The sequence below is a fragment of the Geotrypetes seraphini genome, chromosome 10 (genome assembly GCF_902459505.1).
Source record: "Geotrypetes seraphini chromosome 10, aGeoSer1.1, whole genome shotgun sequence".
Taxonomy (NCBI): Eukaryota; Metazoa; Chordata; class Amphibia; order Gymnophiona; family Dermophiidae; genus Geotrypetes; species Geotrypetes seraphini.
The window spans coordinates 38,254,223-38,272,296 of record NC_047093.1 but is presented as its reverse complement, the minus strand read 5'-3'; the positions used below and the strand labels follow the sequence as shown (position 1 = coordinate 38,272,296).

The 18,074-nt window shown below is 41.4% G+C and overlaps 1 protein-coding gene across 4 annotated transcripts in view; it reads left to right on the top strand.

Moving 5' to 3' along the window:
* PIK3R5 (phosphoinositide-3-kinase regulatory subunit 5) overlaps positions 1-18,074 on the top strand; it is a 162,824-nt gene that overhangs the window by 16,991 nt on the left and 127,759 nt on the right. The window lies entirely within an intron of this gene.

Sequence of the window (18,074 nt, the reverse complement as noted above, 5' to 3'; positions counted from 1 at the left end):
CCAGGTCCTTTTCTTGTTCGCTCTTACCCAGAGTTGCGCCTGACATTCTATACTCGTGTTCCTTATTCTTACTACCTAAATGCATTACTTTGCATTTCTCCACGTTGAACTTCATCTGCCATTGCTCTGCCCATTTCTCTAACTGATACAAGTCGCTCTGGAGTTCCTCGCTATCCTCCTGCGATCTGATTGCCCGGCAATGTGACGTCTGCAAACTTAATGATCTCACTGGATATTCCGTCTTCCAGGTCATTGATATAAATATTAAATAGGATCGGCCCAAGTACCGAGCCCTGGGGCACACCACTAGTCACTTTCTCCCAGTCTGAGAACTTCCCATTTATGCCCACTCTCTGCTTTCTGTTTTCCAGCCATTTGCCTATCCACCTTTGTATATCTCCCTCTATTCCATGGCTTTGTAGTTTCCTGAGAAGTCTTTCATGTGGAACCTTGTCGAATGCTTTCTGGAAGTCCAAATATATTATGTCCACCGGCATTCCACTATCAATTTGCTTGTTCACGGTCTCAAAAAATTTAAGTAAATTCGTTAAACATGATTTCCCTTTCCTGAACCCATGTTGACTGGGTTTCAGCAAGTCGTGTGTATCTAAGTGCCGGACTATGCTTTCCTTGATCAGTGCTTCAACCATCTTTCCAGGGACAGACGTAAGGCTCACAGGTCTGTAGTTGCCCGGTTCTCCTCTCGATCCTTTTTTGAAAACTGGCGTGAGGTTCGCTATCTTCCAGTCATCTGGTATCTGTCCAGTTCTGATTGTCAGATTGGCGAGTGCCTTGAGTGCTCGCTCTTTGTGACAGTGGTGTCGTCCTTCACGTGAGTTACGGTCCTCTGGCAAAATTTGTTTGGAAGTTCCGTCATTAGCGGTGGTGCGACCTTTGAGTAATTGCAGGTCAATGCTTTCAGTCCAGGGTCCAAGGCTTTGGAATATGCCCTTCCTTTATCTTTGCGCCAAACTAATCTGCTTTTGCATTTTAGAAAAGGGTTGAAGCTTTGTGAGCGGTTTTTGGGTTCCAGCTCTTAGAATGTTTAAGTTCTTCTGTTTTATATTTTGTATGTAATGCTCTTTTGTGTTTGTTTTTAGCGTATTTTGTATGTTACTCTGTTCCTCGCCTAGATTTGTGGATAGGCAGGTTATAAATAATTTTAAATAGATAAAGGCAGATGCGAAAAGGCTCTGCTGCTCAGGAAAGTGTAGCTGGAATGGAAGAGAAGATTTATTTATTTATTTATTTATTCAATTTTCTATACCATTCTCCCAGAGGAGTGCAGGTTTACATGAATTTATTCAGGTACTCAAGCGTTTTTCCCTTCCTGTCCCGGTGGGCTAACAATCTAGTGTACCTGGGCAATGGGGCGCCAAGTGGCCTGCGCAGGGTCACAGGGGACAATGTAGGCCTGAACCCACAATTGCAGGGTGCTGAGGCTGTAGTTATAATCTCTGCACCACACTCTCAGACATCGTATGGTATAAAACAGCAAGGCCACCGTTGACTGCTAGAGATGGCAAACGTAGGGCTCCTTTTACGAAGCCGCGTTTAGCGGTTTTATTGCACGCACATTTTTAGCATGCGCTAACCCCCACACTAGCCAAAAAACTACCGCCTGCTCAAGAGGAGGCGGTAGCGGCTAGCGCGGCCGGCAAATTAGCATGCACTATTAAGCATAATAAACCGCTAACGTGACTTCGTAAAAGGAGCCCATAGTTAACAAAGTATGGTGATACATAAAATGACAAAACGTGGTATGGTGAGACATAGCATGGTGAGCGTAGAATAGCAGACATAGTATTATGAGCATGGCTGACAAAGTGAACCATGACATGACAAAAATGGTAAGACAAGCTTGCATAGCATGGAAACACTGAGGCAAACATGGTGTGAGATTGTAAAAATATAGCCTATAGCAGTGGTCTCAAACTCGCAGCCCGCCAGGTCCTATTTTGAGGCCCTAGGTATGTTTATCATAATCACAAAAGTAAAATAAAACAGTTTCTTGATCATATGTCTCTTTAGCTATAAATGACAATATTATTATTAAGACGTAGCCAAAAGGAAAGATTTATAAACCATAAAGAGTTTTACCTCATGCAAAATTGTCATTTCTTTAATAACAGTAACTATTTTTTCTGAGGCCCTCCAAGTACCTACAAATCCAAAATGTGGCCCTGCAAAGGGTTTGAGTTTGAGACCACTGATCTAGTGTATTAGGACAAAGATGGTGAACAGTATGACAGAGAGAGAGAACATGGTGTGGTCTGACATGGGATGAAACACTTAGGGGTCCTTTTATCAAGCTGCGATAGGGGGGGGGTGGTTTAACGCGCATAATACCGCGCATTAAACTGCCTGCCGCGCTAGCCGCTAACGCCTGCATTGAGCAGACATTAGTTTTTTAGCCGGCCGCGGGGGTTAGCGCGTAATGAAATGTCCGATGCGCTAACCCCGCTAGCGCGGCTTGATAAAAGAAGCCCTTAGCATTAGAGACTTGAGGGTCAGGCGCTTTGTCAGCAGGTTAATAGAGGGTCAGGGGAAAAGGAGAGTTTTTTTTTAATTTTATATTTAATTTTTATTGATTTAACATAAATTACAAGTAAATCTACTTGTTACAGAAATTCAGAATCATATCCAAACCTAAGCAAAGCTTCAAGAAACAACATTGAAAAGAAAAAAAAAAAAGAAACATGGAAGTTAATTCTTCCTTAGACCACAACAGTCTGTGAGAGAGAAAAATGGGAATTAAAGAGAGAAAATTGTAAGAATCTTTTCAAGGTATAGGCTATAATAAGGCTATTTCCCTCAGTCTTCAAGTTTTGGAGCCTCCTTCCTCACCACTGATTAACCCCTTGAGGTCCAAAAAAGATCTTAGATGATCAGGAATGAAGAAAACATAGTTTAAACCCAAGTATTTAACAATACGTTTACAGGGGTAGGCCAACATAAAAGAAGCACCCAATCCCCTCGTTTCATCTCTCATAGCTAGAAACTGTCTTTGTCTATCCTGTGTAGTTTTAGTTACATCAGGATATATCCGTATGCGTTGTCCGCGGAAAAGAGTTGCAGAATTTCTGAAAAACAGCCTCACGATAGCATTGAGGTCTTGCTCAAAGATGAAATTTACTATCAAGGTTGCTCTCTTCTTGACATCAATAAAGGAATTCGCCAGGACTGCCGTCAGATTTTGTAGCTCATTTTCAGTGACCACTTTCTCGCCGGCAGGAATACCATAAGGAGGGTTTTTATTGCCTTTCTGAAGCTCAGTAGACCCAGTGGCGTAATAAGGGTAAGCGGTGCCTGGGGCAGTGGCGCCCCTCCCCCACCGTCTTCCCCTTCCCCGTACCTTTTTAACTTCTCCGGCGTGAGCAGCATGCCCACGTCGGTGTCGGCTTTCTCTTTGACGTCACTTCCTAGGTGCGAGATCCCAAAAGTGATGTCGGAGAGTTCCGACGCGAGTAGCAACCGCTCGCCAGAGAAGTAAAAAAAAAAAAAAGTACAGGGGAAGGCAAGGGGTGTGCTTGAATGGCAAGGAGAGGAGCGGGGGAGGTGAGAGGTGGAGGGGTGCCATGCCCTTAGTAAAATGGCACCCGGGGTGGACCGCCCCCTCTCCTTATTACACCACTGAGTAGATCTTCTAATGATCTATTGTGGGTAGGTAGCTTGTTCCAAAGATTTGGTAGCTAATGCGAGTAAGATCTTTTTTGGGGCGTACTCAAGATGGAGGGCTCGTCCTGAGGGTACACATAAAGATTGCATTCCTTTCATCATATCTTCAGAGGGGGACTGCCACATTTCTACCCCCCCCCCAACCTATTCTTACATCTCCAGAACGTGAGCTTTCCCATCTCTCCCCCCAACCCTACCCTTCCATCCTCAGGGGGTAAATACCCCCATTCCTCCTCCTTCTGGTGCCAGTAGTTTCCTAACAGATAAGTTCAGCTTCCATGATGACACTCGAAGCCATTTCCTTATCTTCTGAATTCAGTGGCACTTGCATTTTCTAAAAGATGTTTTCTGATTAGCTAATATTTTTGGAAATCTTTTTTTTTGTTGTTGTTGTTTCAAAATAACATTTCACAATGCACACGTAGAGGTTTAGTGTAAACTTTATGTACCTCACATGGAATTCTGCCCATAGAAGTCGGTGAAAAACATATGTCATGAGTTTCCATTTTGGGGATGGGATAACAAATGACCAATAAACCTGGAATGAAGGGAGATGCATAACTTGTGGAATACTCTTAAGCCACTGCTGCTCACTGTGCAGATACTGACACTGAATATTCAGAGCGGATTTAAGTCGTGCAACTGGCGTTTACAAAAATGGGCTGACCGTGGCATTTTGAATACTGACCATGCAGCAGCTTTTAATGAGTTTCAAGTTTCAAGTTTAATGGTTCTTTTGATTAATCGCTTAATCATAATTCTAAGCGATGAACAATTTAAAATACATTCAGTGGGAAACAATACAGTACAAACTTTAAACAATAACATAGGGTTAAAAAATAGCTCATCATATTCATAACATAAGGCAAAAAGGGGATGCGAAATACAATTCAAGATAGAAAAGCAGAACAAAAAAGGAAAAGTACACAAGGGAAACAAATAAAAGCATAATATAATACAATAAAATCATTGGCCTAAGGGTTATTAGATTAAATACCAAAGGCATATTTAAAAAGAAATGTTTTTAGATTACTTTTGAATTTTCCCAGATCCTGCTCCTTTCGTAAATAAATTGGAAGGGCGTTCCAAGTCTGTGGAGCGGTTACCGAAAAAATAAACTGCCGTCTTGTATTGATAATCTTAAGCGAAGGAATAGTTAGTAAATTTTGTTCATTAGATTTTAAAGCTCTGTTTGGATAGTATGGAATTAATAAGAAATAGCATTGAACTGAAATAGCATTGAACTGAACTGGACTGCTATGGATTTCCCTCTTTTGACCACATAGCTGGCAGGTGGCAGATGTCTCGCAGATAGCGTGATGTGGTTAATCTGCCTAACTAGGTCACCTCTCCTTCCATTGTGTAGTGAGTTGGAGAAGATGCTAGAAATTGAGGAACAGAGCGGGGAACAGAGTGTACCGCAAGATAGGGATGTGGTACAAATGTATATTATTACTTAACATAATTCTGATTCATTATAGATCAGGGGTGTCCAACCTTTTGGCTTCCCTGGGCCGCATTGGCCCCAAAAAATGTTTCTGGGGCCGCACAAACGTGCAAATGCTGCAGCAAGACAGAGGAGGGAGCCGGCAAGACGGTAAACACTCGGGGGCAGCAGAGGAAAACACTGCATTGCCCTCGACCGGGGCCGCACAAAATACTTCACTGGGCTGCATGCGGCCCTCGGACCACAGGTTGGACACCCCTGCTATAGATTGTCTGGATAGGTCTAGTTCTTATTCTGAGTCACACGAAGTGGTGCAGCTGGAGAATCTGTTCTGTGGAAGGCTGGACTTCTGTGCCCTGTGACATTTGCTTTTTTTTTTTTTTAGGGGGGGGAGGGTGAGCTCAGAAACTGCTGTTGTCGGGTTGAAGAATGATCTTAACGGGTCCTTTTACTAAGGCGTTTTAGCATGCTCTGAAATTTAGAGCACGCTAACACGTGCTAATGCGTCCATTATATCCTATGGGTGCATTTGCGTGAGTTAACATTTGGCGTACACTGATTTTTAGTGTGCGCTAAATCGGCTACTGCACCTTAGTAAAGGACTAGTTAGGCTTCCAGAAGGTCCCAGAGTCTAACTTTGTCCATAATTTTACATTCAAGTGTGGGGGGGGGGGAGGGGGGAAGGCAATGTTAAACAGTTAGACATTATTTTTTATAATTTAATATTTTCATTTTCACTCAGTTTCCAAATCATCTCTATATTTAAAAAACAACCTGTGCACCAAATCTCTATCCAATTCAGAAATTTATTTAATTTTCCATACCATTCTCCCAGGAGAGCTCGGAACAGTTTACATGAGTTTATTCAGATCACCTACCCACCTCCATCCCACTACCCTCTGGCTCCTCTCTACAGCTTGAGTTCTCGAGCAAGGTCTTGGGCATCATCATTGATTCCACATTGTCCTTCAATGACCACCTCCAATCCTTGGTAAAAAAATGCTTTTTCAGCCTTCACATGCTGAGGAAAGTTAGATCCTGCTTCCATCAAAAACATTTTACCCTCCTTGTCCAATCCATCATCCTCTCCAGATTGGACTATTGCAACTCTATCTACTTAAGCCTAACTAAGAAAAACCTCCACAGACTCCAACGGATTCAGAATGCTGCGGCCAAGCTCATCTTCGCTAAAAGTAAATTTGACCATGTCTCCCCGCTCCTGGCCAAGCTCCACTGGCTTCCGATAATCGCCAGGGTCCACTATAAATGCGCCTGTTTAACTTTCAAAATCCTATATGATATCCTCCCTCCCTTTATCCCTCTTTCTTGGAATTCCTCAAACCCTAATACCACCAGATCCTCCCACAAATTAAAACTATCCTTCCCCTCGCTAAAAGGCATTTCCCACACAGGAAAGCTAGGGACCTCCCTCCACTTCAAAATCACTCAGCTCTGGAACAACCTTACCTTCCCTCTTCGGAACTTGAGCTCTCTCCAAGTTTTCTGCAAACATCTGAAAACCTGGCTTTTCTCAAAAAATGTAAGTCTCCCTCCAACTTAGGAATCAAGGAAACTCTTATATCTTGGCATCCCAAGTCCTCTAAATTTTCTTCACACTTCTACCTCTAACCCTCTGTTGTAGTTCCTTCCTATTTCTCCTACTGTAAACCGCGTCGAGCTCTACGAACGTGGTAGATGATGCGGTATACAAACCTAAGGATTAGATTAGATTAGATTACTCAAGCATTTTTCCCTGTCTGTCCCAGTGGGCTCACAATTTACCTAATGTACAATTTACCTAATGTACTTAATGCAAACATTTTAGTTTTGATTTTCATCAGTACTTGTTTAAGATTAGTGCATTTTGTTTATTTTTATGCTTGTTTTGATGTTATTTTGTTTTTGCTTAGAATTTTTTGCATATTTTATCTTGCATATTTTATCTATTAATTGAAATCCACGTTGCCTAACCGATGACCAGAAAGGAGGAAGAAATTCTCATGTTAGATGAAATGGGCTAGCATTTGTTGCATATACATTTTCACCTATTATGCTCTCAAGTTCCTCTCCCTTTTAATTTCAATTCCTCTATAAAAAGCCAAAAAAAAAATACCTACATTCATGCAGTAAAACTAGGGGTGGCTCAATGTCTTTTATGACATGGAGCAATCTATCATCTTTTTTGAACAAATGTGATGAGCTTAATTTCAGCAACGAAGTTGGCACATTAACATGACTAATAAGGATGTGCATAGCAGTTTTCAGATTTTTCCCAAATGTTTCTCAATTTTTGGGGGGTGTTTTCAGTTTATGTGACTCAGCTTATAAAGTTATAGCTGTATCCCTTAGGTTTCTCAATATCATTTCTTAGCCGGTTCTCAGCGGCACCACCACGGACTCAATAAATTTTCATAGTCCCTGGCTTTATATGTCAATTCTTCATCGGACCTACTAAATTTATTCAACAATTAAATTTTATTATTACGCTTATAAATAGTGAAAAGTACTTAGCTTGGTGGTCGGTTTCAGGGATATTAGGCCAACATGTTTCACCTTTACGGTTTCCTCAAGGCAATAAACCCTTAGGGGTTCATAATCGAAAGAGAAAAACGTCCAAAAACCGGCCTAACATTTCTTAAAAACGTCCAAGTGCCGATAATCAAACCGGGTTTTGGACGTATTTCTAAACGACTTAGCCCCTTATAGTGCCGCTCAACATCCAAAGCTAAATGGGGCGTTTCGGGAGGCGTGTCGAGGGTGGGAATTGGGCGGGACGTGGGCCGGCTTAGATTTAGTCGTACAGCATGTATAACCGAAAGTTAAACAACAGAGCCTAGAGGAAACTTTGACCATCTAAAATATGGTCTAAGTCACTAAAACCCACCTATACTCACCACATATGCACTGAAAACATATAAAACAGACCCCCACACACTACCCCAGTGATCACCAACCCCTTCCCACCCCCATAACTTTAAATTTCAGCCTCCAGACCATCATCACCCGGCTGCCTAACATAGGAAAGCCTAGTCGTCCAGCCCAGAGGCAGCTTAAGTCATCTTGGGGGTGGGTTTGGGACCCATAGAGAGATGGACCCATGCCCATAAGCCCCTGTAATCACTGTATTGATATTGAAACATGGGCACTCCCCTATATACCCCCAAAACCCTTTTGGACTGGCATATAAGTGGCTGCTGCATCCATAAGGGCTATAGGGATGGTAGATAAGTGGGTCTAGGGGATTCTGGAGGTGGTTTAGGGGGCTCACTGTCACCTATAAGGGAACTGTAGTGAGAGGAAGCCATGGCACCCTGTTTGTGAAGTTCACAGCAGTGCCCTGTAAGGTATCCCACTATTTAGGTGCCCTGTCTGGGTGTTCTGTCACTCACTTTGCAGGCCCCTCCCACATCCAACAGGGCTTGTTCTAAACGTTTTTGACTTGGACGGACATTTGGACTAAAAAGATAAACGTTTTAGATCACATCTACAGGACGTATAATTTGGACGATTTTCGAAAGACAAAAGACGTTGGACATCTCTTTCGAAAATGGTACTTAGGCTCATTTTGACTTTGGACGACTTGCGAAATGGACGTAAACGGACTTAGATGTCCCTTTCGATTATGCCCCTCTTACTGATTAAAGCCATAGATTTATGACCACAACTACTATCCATAGCCAGGGACTATGAAAATTTATTGTGTTTGTGCTGGTACCATTGAGTTCCGCTAATGATAGTGAGAAACCTAAGGGATACAACTATAACTTTATAAGCTGAGTCTTGAAGATTTGACTTCTAACATTTTCTCAAAAAATTCTGATTTGAGATTGATCTTTCAGTTTATGTGAAACATTGTATACTCTTTAGAACTTTCTAACATGTGCAAATCTATTGTACATGCTAGGGCTCTTCAGCCTGGAGAAGAGACGGCTCAGGGGAAGATATGATAGAGGTCTATAAAATACTAGTGGAGTAGAATGGGTAGATGTGAATCACTTGTTTACTCTTTCCAAACAAACTAGGGCTAGGGGTGTGCAATGAAGCAACTAAGTGGTAAATTTAAAACAAACCAGAGAAAATATTTCTTCACTCAGCGTGTAATTAAATTCTATAATTAATTGCCAGAGAATGTGGTGAAAGCAGTTTGCTTAGCGGGGTTTAAAAAAAAAGTTTGGATAACTTCCTAAAAGAAATGTCCATAAGTCATTATTAAGATGGATATAGGGTATTTGTGGCCTGGGTTGGCTACTGTTATAAATAGGATACTAGGCTTGATGAACCTTCGGTCTGTCCCAATATGGCAACTCATATGTTCTTATGCTCTTAATTCATAAGTTAAGTGGCCCTTTTACCAAACAGAGGTAAAAAAATGGGCTTAATATCCTTAAGAGGTTATTCCCATGCAGTAAGGCTATTATCACCACTGGGGTAAAATTACTGATTTTTCTTTTTTCCCCATTAATAGCTAAGGCCCTCTTTCACTAAGATGCACTAAGCGATTAGCATGCGCTAAACGCTAACTTGTGCATGTTAGTCTTTGCATGCATTAGCGTTTAGCGCGCGCTAATTTGATTAGCGCGCCTTAGTAAAAGAGAGGGTAAGTGTTAATTTTCCTATTAGCGCATGGCCATTAGCACATGAGCCTTTTCCGCCACTCATTATATAGGCAGTAAGGTCCGGATTCTTGAACTGGTGCCAATATTTTAGGTGCTGGTAGACACCCAATTTCAATTTAAAACACTGTTCAAATGTTTTTAATTGAGTTTCAAGCGCCTAAAAAAATTGGCACCAGAATCACATCTATGGAGGCACTTTAGATCGCCAAACGCCACTGTGGGCATGGATTACGCTAGAAATGACATTCGATGGCCTAAAGCAGTGTTTTTCAACCGCTGTTCCGCGGCACACTAGTGTGCCGCGAGATGTTGCCTGGTGTGCCGCAGGGCCGCCGGGCCCGGAGCTGACAGGGGGCCCGAGGCAGGGGCGCCAGTAGCTCGCCAAGGCAAAGTGAGTCGATCACCCAGGACTCACTTTGTCTTGGCGATCTAATCTATGGAGCCGATAAGTCTTCTTCTCCCCGACGTCAATTCTACAGTCGGAGAGGAAGTTCGGGCCAGCCAATCGCTGCCTGGTTCGGGCCAGCCAATCGCTGCCTGGCTGGGCGGAACTTCCTCTCCGATTGTAGAATTGACATCAGGGAGAGCATGCGTCGGCGTCGGCTTTGGGGCCTGTTATCCATTGGTGGGTCCTGTTCCCCGATGGCAGCGGCAGTGGCTTGGGGAACGGCAGGGAGAAAGAAAGAAAGGGGGCAGGCAGGGAAACAGAAGGAAAGAAGAGAAACAGAAAAAAAGAAAGAAAGAAAGGTCAGGGAGAGAGGAAGAAAAAGTTGGGGGAGGGAATGAGGTGTGGAGGAGAGAAAGCATACAGGCTGATAGAAGGGAAGAAAGATTGGATGCACAGTCAGAAGAAGAAAGTGCAACCAGAAATCACCAGACAAGGTAGGAAAAATGATTTTATTTTAAATTTAGCAAAGTGGAGGCAGTATTACCACAGTTTTCAAAGGAATTTGCCCAAATAACTTAATAGTTAACTGGGTAAATTCCCAGAGATGAAAACTTCCCTTCACTTACTATGCACAGTTCTGAATTTATATCTGCTGTCTATATTTTACAATATGGTCACCTTTTACTAAACCGCAATAGTGGTTTTTAGCGCAGGGAGCCTATGAGCGTCAAGAGCAGCGCTGGGCATTCAGCGCAGCTCCCTGCGCTAAAAACTGCTATTGTGGTTTAATAAAAAGGATGGAGGGTATATTTGTCTATTTTTGTATGCTATAAAAACCAAATACAGAGAGAGACTGAGAGCTGTTGACGAAGAGCTATGTGTGTGTCTTTCTTCGATTCCAGCCAGAATATCAGCTTTGTGTTCAGCCAAACAGGCCCAGGTTTCGCACTGAATAAAGTATTTTATAATTTTTATTTCATAATAAAGTAATTATAAAATACTTTCTTTGTGTTTATTTGATTCCTATTCAAGAGAATTACTTTATATATAGTCAATATAGGCAGAGAGTTAAATTTTTTAACATTTTCTAATGGTGGTATGCCTCGTGATTTTTTTCATGAAACAAGTGTGCCTTTGCCCAAAAAAGGTTGAAAAACACTGGCCTAAAGCACCGCAGTAGGTGTGATTCACATCATAGGTAGGCACTGGAAATGTAGGGCCTGGAAAACTATGCCCTACATTTCTGGCGCCTAACTTTGCCGGAGACGCAATTCTGTACCCGGCGATGTCGCGCGGTTGGAACATGATTGGCGGCCACTTTTAAGGCTGCTACCAACAACGGCACTGGTTACAGTGTGTGTTTTAATGTAGCCGCCCACTTCCAGCACTAAAAAATTAATTATATTTTTTACTGCATGGGGTAGTGCAGGCACATGCAAAAATTGCCATGGGATGCCTCAATGCACCCCACAGAAAAACCCTTCTTTGCTACAGTAAGCACTGCTTATGATAGCTTAGTTAAAGGACCCCTAAAGTGTGCAATGAGTTTGCATGTACTAACAAATGTATTCCTAATGGCTAAGCTAATCTCTATCCTCTAAACTCAAATGCGATTGGAAGAGTAATATTTCACTGTTTGGGTTCCCTATCTAAAATATTGCCTTTGACGTCAGTTTCTTGGATCCATCTCCTTTAATTTATTTTTAAAAATTTGGAATTTGTGCGAAAGATGCCTTTAAGTATAAAGTTAAAGCTGTCAGGCGCAGAACTACTTAAAAATGACACATGGGAAATTGGCATTTTAAAAGGAAAACAGTCCTTTGACATTTTAGCTCACCATTTCCTTGGATACTATATATGGTGCTCAATATTTCATGCAAAAATTTGGTTATGCCCCCAATTTCCCTGTGCAATTTAATTACATAGCATGTTTATTAGCGCCAATAATTGTGTGTTAACAATTATTGGTGCTAATTGCCAACATTTGGATTTGCACACGCATCTTGCAACATATTGTTCTAGAAAGATGTGTGCTTAAATCTCTTAATGCACCACGGAAAGGGCAGTGTGGCCATGGGAGGAGCTTGGGTTGATATTATAAGAATTTTGGGGAGGAGCTTGCCTGCAGTATAATAGAATTGAGGAGATTTGTACCTTAGGGCCCCTTTTACAAAGCCGCAGTAGCGATTCCCACGTGGCAAATGCAACACAGCCCTTTCAAGTCCTATGGGCTGCGTCGTATTTGCCACGCCAGGACTTGCTACCAAGGCTTTCTAAAGGGGCCCTAATTTAAGCACAAGGGTTCATACCAGGTTTCAGCTGGTGTAAATCTTCGTGCCTAAAAGTTTGGCACGGATCCCGTCGCTATGAGCTAATCAGCAAACAGTGCCCAACTTGGAGCTCTGCTTATAGACTTGTGCTTGGTGTGCTTTTATTTTTGTGCTGGTTTTTCAGCGCCATAGATAGAATTCTGCCCATGCTGTATTTTATATTAAGACGTATGCCTGAGCTTGCTAACTTTGCCAACTTTAACCTAGCTGTATAGATTGAGAGGATGTTGGATGGCACAGTAATCATGGCAGTTTATCTTGAATATGACACAATGAGACAAAAAGGGAAAAAATGTTTATTTTTTTCCTCTGTGGTGACACAGAGCAGAACAAAACCACAAGAGAAGAAAGAGACAATGCAGATCCTGTGATAGTCTACAAAGCAAAATTTAAGAAAATGAGACTGAGACAGCATTGACTTGCAAACCAGTTGTTTACACAATTTTGCAGTTCGTCTAAGGCTGCCAAATGGATCCAGAGTCACAGGACAGGGTTGATCTAGTACTGGGTTTACCCCAGTGCATGCTGGGACTTGTTTTTCTTTTCTTAGGGAATGCAGTGGGGAAATTGGACTATAAATCTCTGCCCGCAATAAGGTGAACCCAGGACTGGATCGACCCTCTCCTGAGAATCTGGATCCAATTAGCAACCTTAACCTAGTCCAGGGGTAGGCAATTCCGGTCCTCGAGAGCTGGAGCCAGGTCAGGTTTTCAGGATATCCACAATGAATATGTATGAGATGGATTTGCATGCACTGCCTCCTTGAGATACAAATCTATCTCATGCATATTTATTGTGGATATCCCGAAAACCTGACCTGGCTCCGGCTCTCGAGGACCGGAATTGCCTACCCCTGACCTAGTCAGTCCTATCTATGTGGGCGGTGCAGTCTTGCTAAAGACACGTTACAGAGTAAATTTCAAAGCTCTTGGGAACTATTTGGGGAAGGCTGGAGCTTGCATCTGTAGAATGGTTGATTCTACCTAAAAAGATTTTCACTTGGCTAAAAAGCATGTGCTCCGTTGGCAGAATATGTAGATGCCAATTTTACAATGTTGCTGTATATAACTAGGTGCCATGGGATCCATAGGGGTAAATATTCAGTGCTATTCATTTGGAAAAGAGTCTCTCTGACCTAGGGTTACCATAGAGCTCCAGAAAAAGGAGGATGGATTGAGAAATCCGGGTTTTACATCCATTGCTTTCAATGGAAGTAAAACCCGGATATCTGTCCTCTTTTTTTCTGGACACACAAAAAAAGTGGAATGAAACAAAATTAACTTTGTCAATTCAATTGCACTGATAGGTCATAAATGGATGAAGGCAAAACCTCAGACCGTATTGCTACGTCTCATGACAGCCAAAGGCTATTGACAAATGCAATGTTATGGTTTCAATCATTGGTCCGCCTCCATCCTTTTTATATGAATGCAATAGTTCATTAAGTACTATAATTGATAGTTTAAAAAATGTTTTCAGTAAATTTTATAATTTTGTATAAATAAAGTTATTGTGATTGTCAAAGTTAATAATAAAGTTGTATGAGGTCATATAAAAAGTTCTGTGCAAAATGGCAATTCTGTGCAAAAATAGCAGTTTAATCATAAATAGATAAAGATTTCAAAATTTTTCATTGAAACTGACTGTACTATCAAAAAATTCATGAAACATAGAAACCACTTATCTTGGTGGCACTTAATGAATTATTGCATTCATATAAAAAGGATGGAGGCGGACCAATGATTGAAACCATAACATTGCATTTGTCAATAGCCTTTGGCTGTTATGGTTGTGCTGACTGATTCAGAGATCCGTTGACTAGCAAGCAAGACCTCTATGGTACTATCCAGTTAGTACTTTTAAAATCAAACAATCCCCATTAATTTATCACAGAGTAATAAGTCAGTGCTGTATTAAGAACATAAGAATAGCTTTATTGGATCAGTCCAATGGTCCATCAAGCCCAGTAGCCTGTTCTCATGGTGGCCAATCCAGGTCACTAGTACCTGGCCAAAACCCAAGGAGTAGCAACATTCCGATCCATGCTACCGATCCATGCAAGCAGTGCTTGCTACCGATCCAGGGCAAGCAGTGGCTTCCGATCCATGCTATTGATCCAGGGCAAGCAGTGGCTTCCCCCATGTCTTTCTCAATAACAGACTATGGACTTTTTCTCCAGGAAATTGTCCAAACCCTTCTTAAAACCAGCTACGCTATCCCCTCTTACCACAACCTCTGGCAATGTGTTCCAGAGTTTAACTATTCTCTAAGTGAAAAAATATTTCCTCCTATTGATTTTAAAAGTATTTCCCTGTAATTTCATCGAGTGTAGCTGCCCACTTTACACCACACGCCTACCTCCAGCACTAAAAAATAAACTATTTTTTGCTGAAGTAAAAAATCGATCCACTTGTACCCGTTCTACTCCACTCAGGGTTTTGTAGACTTCAATCATATCTCCCCTCAGCCGTCTCTTTTCCAAGCTGTAGAGCCCTAACCATTTTAGTCTTTCTTCATCCGAGAGGAGTTCCATCCCGTTTATCATCGTGGTTGCTCTTCTTTGAACCTTTTCTAGTGCAGCTATATCATTCTTGGGATAAGGAGACCAGAACTGAATACAATACTCCAGGTGAGGTCGCACCATGCAGGGGCATTGTTAACCATCACTTTTTAAATAATTCCTAGCATCCTGTTTGCTTGTTTTTGGCCGCTGCCACACATTAGGCGAAAGGTTTCATCATATTGTCTACGATAATACCCAGATCCTTTTCTTGGGGGCTAATCCCCAAGGTGGGCCCTAGCATCTGGTAACTGTGATTCAGGTTATTCTTCTCAATGTGCATCACTTTGTATTGATACTAAGAATTCTTGCTGACTGATATTCAGTGTTATTGGCTGCCTTTTCATGAAGATGTTCACCCAAAACAGTTTAAAATACATTGAATAGTAATCAGATACTCGTATTTTCTCTATCTGTCCCTTCAGGCTCACAATCTAGCTGTGGTAAGAACATAAGAAGTTGCCTCCGCTGAGGCAGACCAGAGGTCATCTCGCCCAGCGGTCTGCTCCCGCGGCGGCCCATCAGGCCTATTGCCTGAGCAGTGGTCCCTGACTATTTCTATAACTACCTCTTGCTCCTATCCCTATAACCTACCTGGAGCAATGGAGGGTTAGGTGGCTTGTCCAGAGTGAACTCGCAGCTGAGGCAGCAGCTGTAACCACTCTCCTCTAAACCTAGCTATCTGTTGATATTCAGTGGGAGATAGCCTGGTGACAGGCAATGTCTCATGACATAGCCCATCACAACAAATTTTCAGAGGCTCATCGGCTAGGGCACGTGACCAGATAGTCTCGCCTTAAAAGCAGGTCTGTCTTTGGTCACTAGGCCTTAGGTGGCCAGCTCCAGAATATCGACTTGCCCAAAGTCCATGGGGGTGAACTTTAACCCCAGTGACCAGATATGGCCCCGGCATTGAATAGCCAGGATCACCGCCAACTGCGGGAGGTAGCTGGGCTGTCTCTCGTGGTCTGAATATTGGGACCTCGGTGTTAATAGAACAGTGACTATTTCACTATGTGATAAATGAATGGGGATTGTTTTCTTTTAAAACGGATATGTTAAGGCCTCCATTCTTCGATAATATATTGACTACCCAGTTAGTGCCAGTGTGTATTTACTAATTTTGTAGACACCACTTATAGAATTTAGTCCTATGCATATAACTGATTGTATTCTAAAAGCTAAGGGCTGGATTCGGTGTAAGACACTGACAAATCAGCACCGAAAAAAACTGGCGCGGAACAGCATTTAAAAAAGGGCGCTTCGAAATGGGCACTTTTTATTAGAGTAGTGTATAGCACCAGAATCCACACTCAACTTTGGATGCAAACATTTTACACCAACCGAAACCAGGTATAAATCTTTATTGATTTTTAAACTATGATAGTGCAACACAAATGGTAAAATCATACAAACTGCATAAAAACATACTATTAACTATACATTTATTACATTAAACAATCATTTTCTCCCCTTCTTATCTTAATTATTAAAACAATTATACATATGATATGATTTTAGTATTTTAATGAAATAATTTAACTCCTCAAAATCCGTTTCCCTCCCCCCACCCCTCCCCCCTCCCTGGATGTGTAAGGACTCTAATGGAAAAAGAAAGAAAGAAACCTAACCCTAATTATAATGCAATAAAATTAGTTAATGGACTCCATACATCATTAAAGGACTTATCGGTCCTCAAATGTTCTGGCATCATTCTTTCATACTTATACGTAGTACACACAGTTACCTACCAAAAAGTAAAATTAATCCTCTCATGGTTTTTCCAATTATGAGTAATCAGTTGAACCCCTATTCCTGTCAAGATCATGAAAAGGTGACTTTTATATTTATCTAAAGTAGGTTTAACATGAAGTAATGTACCACATATTATCGCCTCATATGACGGGAAAGATGATTCAAGAATGAGATTAATTTGTCCCAAATTGACTTCCAGAAACCATGTATCAATGGGCAAAAATATAACATGATCCAAAGTCCCTATATTAATATGACAATGCCAGCATCTATTAGATTTAGAATTGTCTATTTTTTGTAAACGAACTGGGGTCCAAAAAATTCTATGCAAAACCTTACCATATTCTAATTAATAATATCCTCCCATCCTCCCACTGTGTATTTCTAATTCTGGGTATGACATTGTCAATTTGCTGATGAAAGCTGGATCTGTTATCATAAATCACCCCCAAAATTTTGACAGTCTGATAAAGACAGGGATTTGTCTAGAATAGCACCTACATGTTGTTAAGCATGAAATGGCAAATTAGGGTCAGATTCGTTAAACACTATAGGCATCGCTAGGCTCGGTTGTCAATCAACCTCACAACATCACTTATAAAATCATGCCTAGCACTGCCTAGGCATGCTTAGGCATCCTAGAGGCGTTCTATTAGGTCAGGTTTTGCCTGGCCTAATTTACTGGTGAAAACTGCAAGGGAACTCACTTATCCAAGGTGATATTATTAAATAACTTCTTCACTAATCACCTTTTTTCCATTATTTCCAACACTATTATTTGATTCAACACATAGCTAATGTGGTTAAGTGAACACTCAGACCCACAGCTGAGGTCCCAGTGAAAAAATCACAGAGCAGCTGTATAGGAGACCATCATAGTTGTTCACAGTCTCCTCCACCATGCAAAGACTAAATAACATGAATTCAAATGAAATGAAATGATACAAAACATCAACTTAACTTTGAATGGTGTGGGTGGTAAACACAACTGCTCCGGGCTCCTCCTTTATTCTCAATACCGACCCCCTAATTTACTGGTGCCCAACTCGGACAACTTGTTTCTCTGGTATAATTGATGAATTACCGGTATTCACGTTCTTTTTATATAAGCTTTGGTGTTGATTTGCAGATATGATCTCTGAGGATTGTTTGTGTGTTTGTCTTGTTATGGATTTTTTTTTTTTTTTTAATAATTTTATGGATGTAAATTATGTAAACCGTTTAGTTTTATAGAAATTTTTAAAATAAATAAATAAAATCGTAATGCCTAAGTCAGCCATGCTTATTCTCTGTCCAATGG